The 13383-nt window shown below is 43.9% G+C and overlaps 1 long non-coding RNA gene across 1 annotated transcript; it reads left to right on the top strand.

Moving 5' to 3' along the window:
* The first annotated feature begins 3905 nt into the window (after positions 1–3905).
* Positions 3906–12016, top strand: LOC142361411 (uncharacterized). The gene is made up of 2 exons (XR_012764009.1): positions 3906–4392; positions 11570–12016. It is a non-coding gene; the product is annotated as an uncharacterized LOC142361411 (long non-coding RNA).
* Positions 12017–13383: the final 1367 nt, after the last annotated feature.

Raw genomic sequence — 13383 nt, 5'->3', positions numbered from 1 at the left:
CAAAAAAAGACAGAAAAACACCAATGATACTTCTTTCAGAAAACCTTTCCACGTTTCAAAAACCTGTGTAGTAGCACTTCTTTTGTATGCCATAAATGATGATAATGTTTCCTTCTGTGAATTTGCTCAGGCTTTTTTTGAACCCGTGTAAAGTTCTGGCATTCAAAATATACTGTGCAATTTAATGCCTCTCTGGTATGAAGAAATACTCTATTTTTTTAAAACAAATTGTTTGTTTTATATTGTTTGCTTTAAGTCTGTGGTTTCATTTGATGTGCTTAGTACTTGGATTGTGATCATCTTATTGTCATTCTTTTTTCAACACTCATGTTTTACAAACATATATCATGCCCTACCTTGACTGACTTTGATAATCCTTATAATTCTTTCTGTACTCTTTTAACTTTCACTTTTCAAAATACAGGCTCCAGAGAAATGTCCAGTATTCACATGTTGTTGTCTCATGGGCAAAGATAGGGGAACCACTGGATAATTTGTGCTTCAGTATCTATTCCTCAACTAATGTTCTTAGAATTCTGTTTGCTTCTGATCTGATGGTTTCACAGAGCTGTCAAACATACTGCCATTTCATCTTGTATAGGAATAGATAATTTAGAGCTCACCACTTTTCATAAACTTAAAACTACTTTTCCACAAGAATATTGCTTTGCATTTATCAATCTTGAATTTCATCTGACGTTTTATTGCCCTACCACTCAGTAACGGGACTCTTCACAATTAAACATCATCTTGTGTTTAGAATCTTAAGTACTATCTGCAGAGCTTCATCTGTAGCTTTGCTGGTAACTCCCTCTTCACACACGTTGGTACAGCTCAGCTCTCAGACCATGTTACTGTGTGCCTCCAGTAGTGACCCCTCTCTATCACGGTAACTCCTCACTTTCTACCACATTTTTTTTCTTACAACATGCAGTTGCATGCAATCATCAAAGTAACCATCTTTATCCCTAACTCTTTGAAAGATTAGAGGATTTTTTAAAGACCATTTGAGGACGAACATTGCCAAACAAGTTTTGAAAGTAGAAATAGATAGTAACAGCCACAGTGTGCTTATCTACCCAGGCAGTATCATATCACAGCCTTCTCACAGGTTTCTAGGAACTTGTAGAACCCTACTATTTTCTTACCTATTCTTACCCATAATATATGACTAAACTTGACCATGCTTCCAAGCTTGAAAATAATCTGAAATGAGACATGATCCAAATTATCATCGTCTGGACCCCACTTGTAAGAGACGTAATGTATCAAGAAACACTTCCTCATGCTCACAATTAAATAAAAAGCATATTCTTCTACTTGCTCCAACATGACCCTCTAACTGAATATAAGGTCTGTAATATAAAATACCTTACCTGAATAAGTAGAATTACATTTGTAATTGAATACAATTTAACAGCCAGAAATGAAGATGAGAACTGGAAGTAGTACCAAATCAGTTTACACAGACCAATGTCCAGAGGCTGGACCCTAGTTTAGATCATCTTCTCAACAATATCCTCTTCCCCATATGTAATAATTTCCACACTATCAGTGAATTATCAGCCACAAAACTTGTTTCCACTAGGAAACCCTGAAGTAAACAAAACATTACTTCACTCTGAAATTTTTGCAGTACTGAAGTACTAAGTAAGAATGCTGTAAGGGCTGTTATAGGCCTGATAGTGCCTCAAAAAGACAACATGTTTTATTAGACAAACTCATATAGCCAGTCTTTCAGCAATATGCATTCCTCTCCCCGTCTGAAAAAAAAAGAACAATTTTCAAAGGTAATGCAAGCAGAGAGTACTAGCTCAGAGATTAAATAGATGTGTTAATTGGGAAATACCTAAGAGAAAAGGTGGTTAGGACTACTGGAACAGAGGAAATATTATAACAGGAAAAGGTGATAAGATCGTTTTCTCTTACAGTAAAGGATGAGAGAAGATTTATTGCTGTTAGCACATGACACAATAGTTGGGAGGGAGAGGGGAAATTATCACATCATAAAATGGATCTCTCTATCAGGTCCATGATTTTTACTATCCAGTAAAGTTATACTATGAACTTTTATGAGTAAACCCAGACCCATCTGTAAATTTTGTTTGACTGATTTACTATTTTCTGTTTAAAGAATAAGGTATCAAGGTTTTCCACAGCCTGGCACAGAAAAACAGAGGAAAAACAGTCTTGTTCAGCTCAGTATTTTGTTTTACAATGGTTCAAACATAAAACTTCAGCAAATGCAAAGATTTTTACATTCACTGGATCTGAAAGCAAGCCTGCCACTTAAAAATACCAGATTTCACATACTTGTAGATAAACTCCTGCATAATAAACTTTTCAGTCAATGAAAATCAAATCTTTTGAATAATCAGTAGGGATAATATGCACTTAGAAAAAGTTGAGTTTGTTTTTATCTCCAAAAAATTAGTTGAGCTTATTTTCAGAACAGCCCTGCAATAACTAGCTAATCAGACAACTACAACTTTCACTATTTGACAGAGAAGCAGTACATCACCAGAGACACAAGATAAACTGCAAGGAAAAAGATTCAAAAAATATTTTCAACATTTTTAGATTTCAAGTTGTTTAAAATCACAATAACAACTAAAACAACAAAACTGAAGTATATGATAACCTGAAAAAACAAGTTCCAAAGACACTGCTAACAGCTACATCTCTACTATGAAAAACTGAGCACTGCATAAGATTTCTTATTGTGTGTGTAGTTAAATGATACAACAGTCACAAAGATGTTGGTTATGGTTAATGGACATGCTATATTAGGAAATATAAGAAAAATATATAATGTATTATGCCTTATTATTCATTGATTGATTTATATACTCAAGGTATTGTAAAAGGTACATTTAAAATAGTTTTCTAGCTGCAATGCTAATATTATTTGCAGTAGATCTGGCTTCCTGCCTCAGCAAGTGCTCCATCACGGAAACCTTCCTTTCTGCTATCATGTTGTAAAAAAAATTGATTCACCTCTAATTGAAGAATAAAGTTGAGATGTCTGTCTAGTCATACAGATGTAATGAATAGGCAGCCATTCTAGATGGAATAGGATCTCTGCTTTCAATATAAATTAATATGTTTCTAACAAACACTATGAAATAAAGCCTGATTGCTTTTTCTTCTACATTGTGATAAATGTGCATTATAGAAAAGAAGTGGGGAATTTAAAAAAATCACTTTAAATGTAAATATAATAGATTGTGCACAGTAAGTTTACAGAGTTATCATCCTGTCCTCAGTGATTTACAGCTATACGCACTTGCTTTATCAGTCTGTCAGGGTCCTCTGTTTGTTTTGTTTCTGCTCTGCTTTGTTTAGTTCATGAAACTAGAGTGGAATGGAAATCTGTAATCATGTCCTAAGGCACAGTCTCCAGTACAAACAAAACTGTCAAAGAAACCAGTAACAACAGCCTTCCTTGCTTTCATAACAACATAGTGAAAATTTGTATTATGGGCATCTCTTATTGTTCGTTCATTTCATCACAGGCAAAACACAGAACAGTCATAACCGTGTTTTAACTTGTGATCTGGATGCAGTACCTCTACTCTGCACGTGTGGAACAGTGGCACACAGGAGGGTTACTGATCAAGACGGCATCCCCTTTTTACTCTTTACAGTCAATAAAAAAGTGTAAGGGTCTTTTTCCTCACAGTGATTTCAAATGCTTGAGGTTAAGTTCAGATCCGAATAGTTCTGGTGCCGTGTCCATCCCCCCACAGCTGATTATAAAAGCACCCTAGGATGATCAGGCTATTGTCACTAAAGTTAGGCATTGTAAGCATCCTAATCACTGAGAACACCACTCACTATAAATTTGTTACATCTACTTGTGTGGAGTCCTGGTTGGATGAGAGAGGACATAGTCTGGTGTATTGAGCAACCCAGGCTTTGTCACAGAGACAGACCTGGAAAGCAGCGAACGCGGAACCCTGCTGAGAGAGTAAAGTGGCGAACACGGAACACTGGTGCCGCGGGACTGCCGCATCACCGTTTCCCACCGCGTCACCGCTTCCTGCCACAGCGCTGCATCCGGCCACGTCGCTGCTTCCTGCCACAGTGACGCTTCCTGCCACAGTGCTGCTTCCGCATCGAGAGATGAAGCTTTGCACCAATTGCAGCAGTTTTTACTATATATGGTTAAGAGTAACTAACCAATTAGAAGCCGTAATTGCTTTGCTATATATACCCTGTTTTGATGACTAATAAAGTAGAATGATCTTACTCACATTGGGATGGTATCGTTTCTACCATTTCCGAGTTCCCACTCCAACAAATGGTAGCAGAGGATGGTTAGATGATTTATGGATTAACGTCTCTGCGGCAGAGGATGGGCGATTTCCCTGCCGGGTCTCCAAGACTGCGGTAAGCAGTGAAAGGAGGGAGTGGGATACGTCAGCTGGGAGTGGGGGCTGCCTAAGCAGGCAGTCACGTACGGCCGCCTCCCCGAGAAAAGGGGCTCGCTGGTGCTGCCTGGCGCAGGCACAATTTAAGGTGGAGGCCGAAGCCACAGCATGGAGGTGGACGCTGCGGCAACGTTGCTCGTTGGTATGCTCTCTAAGAGAGGAACAGACGCAGCGGCAAAGCAACTCGTGAAGTTGATTAAGTTGGGGCAGCAATGGGGTCACTTTGTGGACACCCAGCTACTGTTTTCTGTCTCGGAATAGCAAGAGTTAGGAGAGACCATGTGGGAAAAGACAATAACGGGAGAGGAAAAGGAAGAAAAGGAGATAAAAGCTGTCCGGGAGCTTTGGCGAACAGTATTAGGGACCTTAAAAGCTATGAAAGCGGAACGGGAAGTAGCTTGCGCAGCGGCACAGATGCTGGCTCCTGAATCCGGAAAGGGGAAAGCGTCTAAGCCTGGGACATTAGCATGGGTTTTCGGCTTAACCGTGGTAAAAGGGATGACTGGAACTACCTGTAAATTGATTACCGAGATTTGGGCGAGTGCAGAGGGTAATTCCGACGCTGTGAAAGGGGTGAACGTCTTGCCGGAAGTTGCTGTTAAGAGAGACCAGGCAGAGGACTGACGTCCATCCGGAAACGCCGCAACCCCCAGGGAGAGGGGAGGAGTGGCCAGTACCACCCACAGAGGGGGCCGGGGAGGAGGCGCGGCCTGACCTGTCAGCCCCCCCTCTCTATCCTCCCTTGCCACCCTCCAGTGAGGCGTCTTCGCCCTCGACCCCATCTGGTGGCTAACGAAACGAATTGCAGGAAAAGAAAGCGTGTGATCTTTTACAAGCGGTTTTGCAGTGTCTCCAGGAAGCGAGCTTACAATTGCAGCATACGTCACCCACCGCCAGCTCCTCTCAGCAAACAGATGAGACTCCTTTTCCCAAATGTTTAAGCGGGCCTCCAGTTTCAGTCAGACCTGGCCACTGGAGCGGTGTCATAAGGGATGCTATCCTAGATGGACAGTGGAACGTTGCTTCCTGTATTGGGGATATTCAGGAGTTAGCCTGTCCTGTGGTACAGGTTAATGGTCAGGGAAAATGGGAACCACATGACTGGAAGATTTTGCAACAGGCCCGTAGCACCATAATGCAATATGGGGTGAAATCTGAGGCCGCTTGACAGATTGTTACTTGGATTTTTTCTGCTGACTTGATGTGCCCGTATGACTGTCGGAATTTAATGCGATTGTTGCTAACCCCTACTCAGTTCTTATTGTGGGGGTCGGGGTGGCAGCAACGGGCAATAGATGAAGCAATGCGACATCAGAACCAGCAAGATCCTTATCATGGAGTAACACCAGAAATACTCATTGGACAAGGTGCCTACACCAACTTGGAAAGGCAGTTAACCTACCCTGCCCATGTGCTTCAGTTGTCAGCGCGTCTTGCTCTGGAAGCTTTCCTTGCGCTGCCTGGTTCGTCTGCTCCACCCTTTGGAACCATAGTGCAAGGAGCCACCGAAAGCTACAGTAATTTCATCGACCGGCTGTGGGACGCAGTAATGAATCATCCAGATTTAAATGATGAGAGCAAACAACAAATGTTTCGGGTACTGGCTTTTGATAATGCCAACAAAACTACAAAGCAATTACTTGCCAGTCTGCCAAAAGGAGCAGGAGTTGAAGAGATGCTGTCCAGAGTAGAGAGTGCTTGTGCACAGAAGCAACAGGCGACAGTTGCTGCTGCCGCGCGAGGTGCAGTCAGAGAAGTTGTCCAGTAACGACCCAGCGCTCCGCAGATGAGACGGCAATACCGCAGTAGCTGCTATCGATGTGGAGAGGTGGGGCACACCCAGCGTAACTGCCGTAGCGCTGTTTGGTGTGAAAAATGCCAAAACGCTATCCACGCCACAAAAGCATGCTCGGGAAACAGGAGGAGGAGCGCGGAGAGAGGTCGTGTGCAGAAAGAAATGAATCCTCCAGGTAAAACAAGAGTTTTTTGCAACAGCCTCAAGCCACAACCAGAGGCAGATTGGGAATTGACTTGGAGACCACAATAGACATCATCCTTAACGACACCACCGTGCATGAGATTCCTAGCAGTGTGGTTGGGCCATTGATTAATCAAAACAGCAAAATAGAAGGACTTTTAGTGGGACGTTCCTTAGCAGGCGCCAAAGGACTACTTGTCATTCCTAGAGTCATCAACACCGACTATGCAGGGCAAATTCACATCATGGCCCATACCCTTTGTCCTCCTTTGTTTGTCCCAAAAGGCAGCCGCATAGCACAAATTGTAGGGACAAGTAATTCACTCAACCATTCTTCAGCGAAAACTCTCCGTGGGGATCAGAGCCTCGATTCCACAGGTCCTGCTGTATGTTTCACTATGAATATGGACCACCGGCCCACCATGCGCGTTGTAATGAGTCAGAAAAACGAGTCAGTCCAAATCTACGCAATGCTAGACACTGGAGCTGATGTCACGATTGTAGGTATGATTGTCTGGCCGGAAGAGTGGCCAGTAAGTGCTCCCGCAGCAGCTATCGCAGGTGTAGGGGGACACTCTACCACCATGATGAGCAAACACCCTGTGCGAATGACTTTTCCCGAAGGGCAAGAAGTTAATTTGAGGGTCTATGTTATGCAACTGCCTGGAACCCTTACAGCCCTGATTGGGCGCGAGGTTTTAAGTCAAATTGGAGCTGTGCTAACTACCACTCCTTTTTAGTCATGGGCACTGGCGAGCAGTCGCCCAACCCACCATTAACCTGGCTTTCCAACGAACCCGTGTGGGTTGACCAGTGGCCCATGACAGAAGAGCGACTGCAAATAACAAGGTAACTGGTAGCAGAACAACTCGCTGCAGGCCACATCAAACCTTCAGTTAGTCCGTGGAACACCCCCATATTCGTCATTCCAAAAAAGAGTGGTAAGTGGCGTCTCTTATACAACCTGCGTAAAATCAATGAACAAATGCAACCCATGGGAGCCATACAACCTGGAATGCCATCACCTGCTATGCTCCCGTTGAGTTGGCACATAATCATTGTTGACTTAAAAGACTGTTTTTTCACTGTTTCTTTGCATCTGCAAGACACTCAGCGATTTGCCTTTTCAGTACCGGTTACCAACAAAGCAGCGCCTTCAGAGCGATATGAGTGGGTTGTCCTGCCACAAGGCATGAGAAACTCACCCACGCTGTGTCAACTTTATGTGGCTTGGGCCTTGGCCCCACTCAGGAAACAGTGGCCGAACACGATCATTTATCATTATATGGATGACATCCTTTGCTGTCAACAGGAAGCGTTCTGTGACGATTCCTTGACGCAGCTGACTACTGTTTTAGCCAGCAAAGGCCTTGTTGTCGCTCCAGAAAAAATTCAGTGATCCACACCGTGGAAGTACCTTGAATGGTGTATTTCTGATGCCAAGATCCAACCACAAAAGGTGGAGCTGGCAATGAACTTGCGCACACTAAATGATGTACAGACTCTACTCAGAGATATCCAGTGGGTGCGCAATTGTTCTGGTATTTCCAATGCTGAAATTGCACCGCTGACGTCGTTACTACGCGGCTCACACCCCAGCAATGAGGTCACCCTATCAGAGACACAACAGACGGCTCTGCAACACATCGTACAGAAACTTCAGACAGCCTGGACTGCTAGACGACTTCTAACCCTACCTGTCTCCTTGCTTATTCGCAACCAAGAAGGGTCACCCTGTGCCCTTGTTTGTCAGTGGCAAAACAAGAAGGGGGAGACACAGGACTGTGCAGTGTCATCGAATAGCCCTGACTTTGCCACTGACAAGCCTACAAAGGGCGATGATCCATTCTACATATTAGAATGGGTATTTTTAAGCGTGCAGCCGAAAACTAGGATACAGACACGGTCAGAGGCCATAGGGGAGCTAATCAGAAAAGGCAGGAAGCGGGTAGTGGAAATGACAGGACAGGAGCCAGATGACATCAGCATACCTGTCAAGACAGCAGACTTACAATGGTGGCTGAGGCATGCCCTACCCATACAGGAAGCCCTATTAGGCTACGGTGGGAGGATACATTCTCAGCAACCAAAGGGGAAATTGTGGCAAGTCTTGAAGCGTAATCAATGGCTTGAGAAGCCCAGAGTTCATGAGAAACCGCTGGCCGAAGGGGTTACAGTATATACAGATGCAGGCAAGAGGCTGCGTAAAGCACTCTGTGCTTGGCAGGAGGGGGGCCAGTGGTGTCATCACATGATACAAGGACAGGATGGGGATTTGCTGCAAACCTTGGAGCTGACCGCTGTGGTCTGGGCCTTAACTTATGGGTTAAATGAGCCTTTGAATGTAGTAGCCGACTCCCTTTATGTGGCCGGAGTGGTGCCACGGGTAGCAGACGCCTTGCTTAGGTTAACGGTTAACCCTGTATTAGGTAAGCTTTTTATCCAGTTGCGGAGCGTACTGTCTCAACGGGCTGCGCCTTGTTGTGTCATCCACATGCGTAGTCATCAATGGGATCTGGGACTAGGGCATGGCAATCAGATTGCTGACAATTTAGTTAGTCCCGCGTGCCCTATGCCTCCAGTAGACAAGTTTCAGCAGGCCAGACAGAGTCATGAGAGTTTCCACCAAAATGCAAAAGGCCTGCGAAGCCAATTTGGGCTGACAGAGAATGAGGCTCGCTATATTGTACAGGCCTGTCCCAAGTGCGGAAATCAGGGTCCAGCGATAGGCCAAGGAGTCAATCCAAAAGGTCTGCAGGCACTTGCGCTATGGCAGATGGATGTTACACACATCCCAGAATTTGGGCGACTGAAGTATGTGCATGTTACAATAGACACCTTTTCAAAAATGATATGGGCTACTGCTTTACCTGGGGAGAAGGCGCAACATGTTTGTAAGCACCTGCTTGCTTGTTTTGCGGTGCTGGGAGTGCCTGAAGAAATTAAGACTGATAATGGACCTGCACATGTCAGTCAAAAGCTAAGATCATTTTTATTGATGTGGGGAGTTAAGCACACCACAGGGATCGCACATTCTCCAATAGGGCAAGGGCTCATAGAGCGTACTCATCATGTGCTGAAGGACTATTTAGACAAGCAGTGAGGGGTTGAAACAGAAGCGCAACCAAGGTTGCATCGAGTCCTTTTTACATTGAACTATTTGTGCCTTATGGGTGATCGGGAAGCACCGCCGGTGGTTAAACACCACCAGAACCTAAGGTTCAATAGCACCACGACTTTGCCGCGGTTTAAAGTGATCTATAGGGACCCGACTACTGGAGAATGGGCTGGCCCAGTACCAGTAATCTTTAATGGTTGAGGATATATGTGTGTTTCCACAGATCGCGGTCCAGTCTGGGTGCCTAGCCGAGCCGTGAAGCCTGCTTTGAGTCAACAAGGAAAGTTAGCCGAGGAACAACATGCAGACTCTCACAAACAGAACAATCAAGTAGAAATAAACTGAATCAAGGGAGAGATATATGAACGGTCACAAGGAGATATTTGTCGCCAATATCAACTGTGGCGTTTGTAAGACCTGTAAACCTTGGATTTTGTGTGTTTGCTACACTTGCCAAGGACAGTGGTGGTGTCGAACATCGCTTGCAAGGCGCTGGTGTGATCATTGCTTTGTAGAAGAATGCAGCGTAGCTCGTATTTTAGTTGTTACAGGGCACGAGGTGGAAGGGAGTGATAGTTAATTTAATAACCACGCGGACTGGGTAAGATTAGCAAACCAAAGAGCTAGAACTGTATTGGTAAACGGTCTTGAATGTAGCCGAAGTAATCTAGTACCTGCTATTTGGACCGTCCCTAAAGCAGAATGGGAAAAAACGAAGGTACAATGTTTACGTCGGTTTGGATGGAAACGACAAAAGAACAAGCGGTTACCCTGTTAGTCGTGCCTTTTGCTCTTTGCCAAATAGTTGTAGGAGGAGTCGTCCTTCACCGCATTGAGCCCAGACAGAACCTATGGGTTACTTGGGCGAACAGAACAGGCCAATCAGCATTTTGCTTATCTCTTGCTTCTGCAACAGAACCTCTTCGCACTTGCTTAATAGGTGTACCTAGTTATGATGTTAGTCATTTTGCTAACTATAGTACAGGCAAATGTGTGAAGGAAACTCAGGTGAGTAACTGTAGTGCAAAACTCATACAAGGTCTAAACCATACATTACCCTGGGATCCTCAAGAGTTGAACTTGCTAGGGTCAATGAGAATTGGTAACACGACCAACAACTGGACTCAAATGTGTGTTGTGTTCACAAGGCCCGCCTTTACGGGAACCAATCATTTCCGTTCCTTCAGCTGGTCAGGGTGGACTAATGTCACTCTGACTGCTTCTTATTATGACTATCGAGGCCGTTCTGGAACTGTCACCTTTTGCGGTACCAATGACACAAATAAAAAGAGCCCCCAAAGCTTAGGCGCCTATGGAATGGAAATGAGAGGTGGTTTTCCCTTGTGGAATAATGATACGCCCAAGGCCCTGCCTCCTGACGTGTTCTTAATCTGTGGCGACAGGGCCAGGCAAGGAATTCCTCATAAGGTCTATGGCGGCCTGTGTTACTTAGGTCAGTTGACATTGCTAGCTCCAGATCAACAGTGGTGGAAAAGTGTAACCACGCGCCCTAAGCGAAGCATTACAGGTCTTTCTCCTAACTGCGATGATCGAGTTACCCTTTCAGGTGCCACGGAGCACGTATTTATGGCGCTGTTCGTGCCCGGTGGCGCTGCCAGCTCGGCATTAAACCAACTAGGGAAATTGGCATGTTGGGCAGCAAAGCAAGCCAGTGTTACCACAAAAGTCTTGTCATCTCTATTAGAAGATCAGAACAGTCTATGACGTGCAGTGTTACAAAATAGGGCAGCAATTGATTTCCTACTATTGGCCCAAGGACATGGTTGTGAGGATTTCGAAGGTAAGTGCTGTATGAATTTGTCTGATCACAGCGAGTCCATCCACAAACAGTTACAGTGGCTTAAACAGCACACCAACCAAATACAACAAAATGAAGGGTACTTTGACGGATTGCTCACCTCGCTCTTTGGTAATTTGCCCGCTTGGTTTAAAGCATAAATTGTAGAAGGTTTGCGTATATGTATCGTGCTGATTGTAGTTGGAGTTATAATATGTATTTGCTTTAACTGTCTTAAAAAGGCTCTTTCCAGGATGATCAACTATGCCTGGCTCGCTCAAAAACAAGAAGGGGGAATTGTGGAGTCCTGGTTGGACGAGAGAGGACATAGCCTGGTGTATTGAGCAACCCAGGCTTTGTCACAGAGACAGACCTGGAAAGCAGCGAACGCGGAACCCTGCTGAGAGAGTAAAGTGGCGAACACGGAACACTGGTGCCGCGGGACTGCCGCATCACCGTTTCCCACCGCGTCACCGCTTCCTGCCACAGCGCTGCATCCGGCCACGTCGCTGCTTCCTGCCACAGTGACGCTTCCTGCCACAGTGCTGCTTCCGCATCGAGAGATGAAGCTTTGCACCAATTGCAGCAGTTTTTACTATATATGGTTAAGAGTAACTAACCAATTAGAAGCCGTAATTGCTTTGCTATATATACCCTGTTTTGATGACTAATAAAGTAGAATGATCTTACTCACATTGGGATGGTATCGTTTCTACCGTTCCCGAGTTCCCACTCCGACATACTTGAGCTTTTGTATATAGAAATATGTGCATAGTTAGTCCCATGAAAAGACAACCTAACAAAAACCTCTCTCAGTATAACATTTTCAGTTGTCCAGAAGTACGTTTTTACCACTTGTAAAGCCACAGGCTTCATCCAAATGGGGATACTTTCAATCTAAACCCTGGGAATGAGGGCTGAGGCTGTTAGCTTCTAATGGGCTGGAAACAAAACTGGCAGACTGACTAAGCTACGGGTTGAGACATTCTTTTGTTTATTTAATCCAAAGTTATAAAAAGCAAAAGATGTAAGCATGCAAAGGAAGCAAAGACTATCAAATAAACACACAAGGTATGCCCTGTTTCACAACAAAAACTTTGGGAAGTCTAGGAGTTGAATTAGAGAAACCTTGTTCTAATTCCTCAAAATCAACACCATAACCCTGCTCTTAAGTGTTTGCTTTTTATTTTTAAAATGGGAGTGAACAATTAGCAATACTGTGATGTAAATATCAGTTAAAACTTAATTCCATTAGTTGAGCTCCTTCCCGCTCGCAAACTACCTATCTCATATTGCCATCACAAAAAATGTAACTATATTTCTTTTGGGTGATATTGAGCTACCTCCAACATGACAAACAGATGTTCAGTCACTATCTGCCTGCCTTCCTTCCTCCCACATGTACCAGCTTCCTATCATGGTAGCTGTGCCTTCTTTGGTACATGTCTGATTCACAAGCATACACATAGAAGGAGAATCAGAGTCATATCATCTCTTCGCATTTGTCAGTATAAATAACCAGGTGTTACAGACTACAAGAGAATGAAGATACAAACCGTTATTTTATCTGTACTGGAACACAATAATAATTCTGATGCTAGTACAGTAGCATCAGCTACCAGGCACATACGAATAACAACAAACTTTGCAGTATTTATCCTAAAACGATTTCTCACTTTAAAATTTATTGTTGTCTGTGTAATATCAATCATGTTGTAATCCCTACTCGGTGCATTTGGATTCTCAGTAAATAATCACGGCCACAGCATTATAAATAATTTACAGTGTGTAGTCTCACTTCAAGAGCCCCCAAAACAAACACACTTAAGAACTGTAAATCATCACTTCAGAGGAACAGCACATGTGGCAGCCAGGCCAACACCAGTCAGACCCATTAATTATGCATGCATTTATTTATTTATTTATTTATTAGCAAGTGCTCTTGAGAATTTAGCCATCTCACACAGATTGTCTCCAGGGAAACAGTTACAAAATAAATACAGGACCAGCTTCGTCCCTTGCAGAACTGTAATAACTGGTATCAGGCCAGCTTTTA

This window comes from Opisthocomus hoazin, chromosome 5, assembly GCF_030867145.1.
Source record: "Opisthocomus hoazin isolate bOpiHoa1 chromosome 5, bOpiHoa1.hap1, whole genome shotgun sequence".
In the NCBI taxonomy this organism is placed as follows: Eukaryota; Metazoa; Chordata; class Aves; order Opisthocomiformes; family Opisthocomidae; genus Opisthocomus; species Opisthocomus hoazin.
Note: the sequence above shows the minus strand (reverse complement) of the source record. Positions and strands in the feature narration are given on the sequence as shown.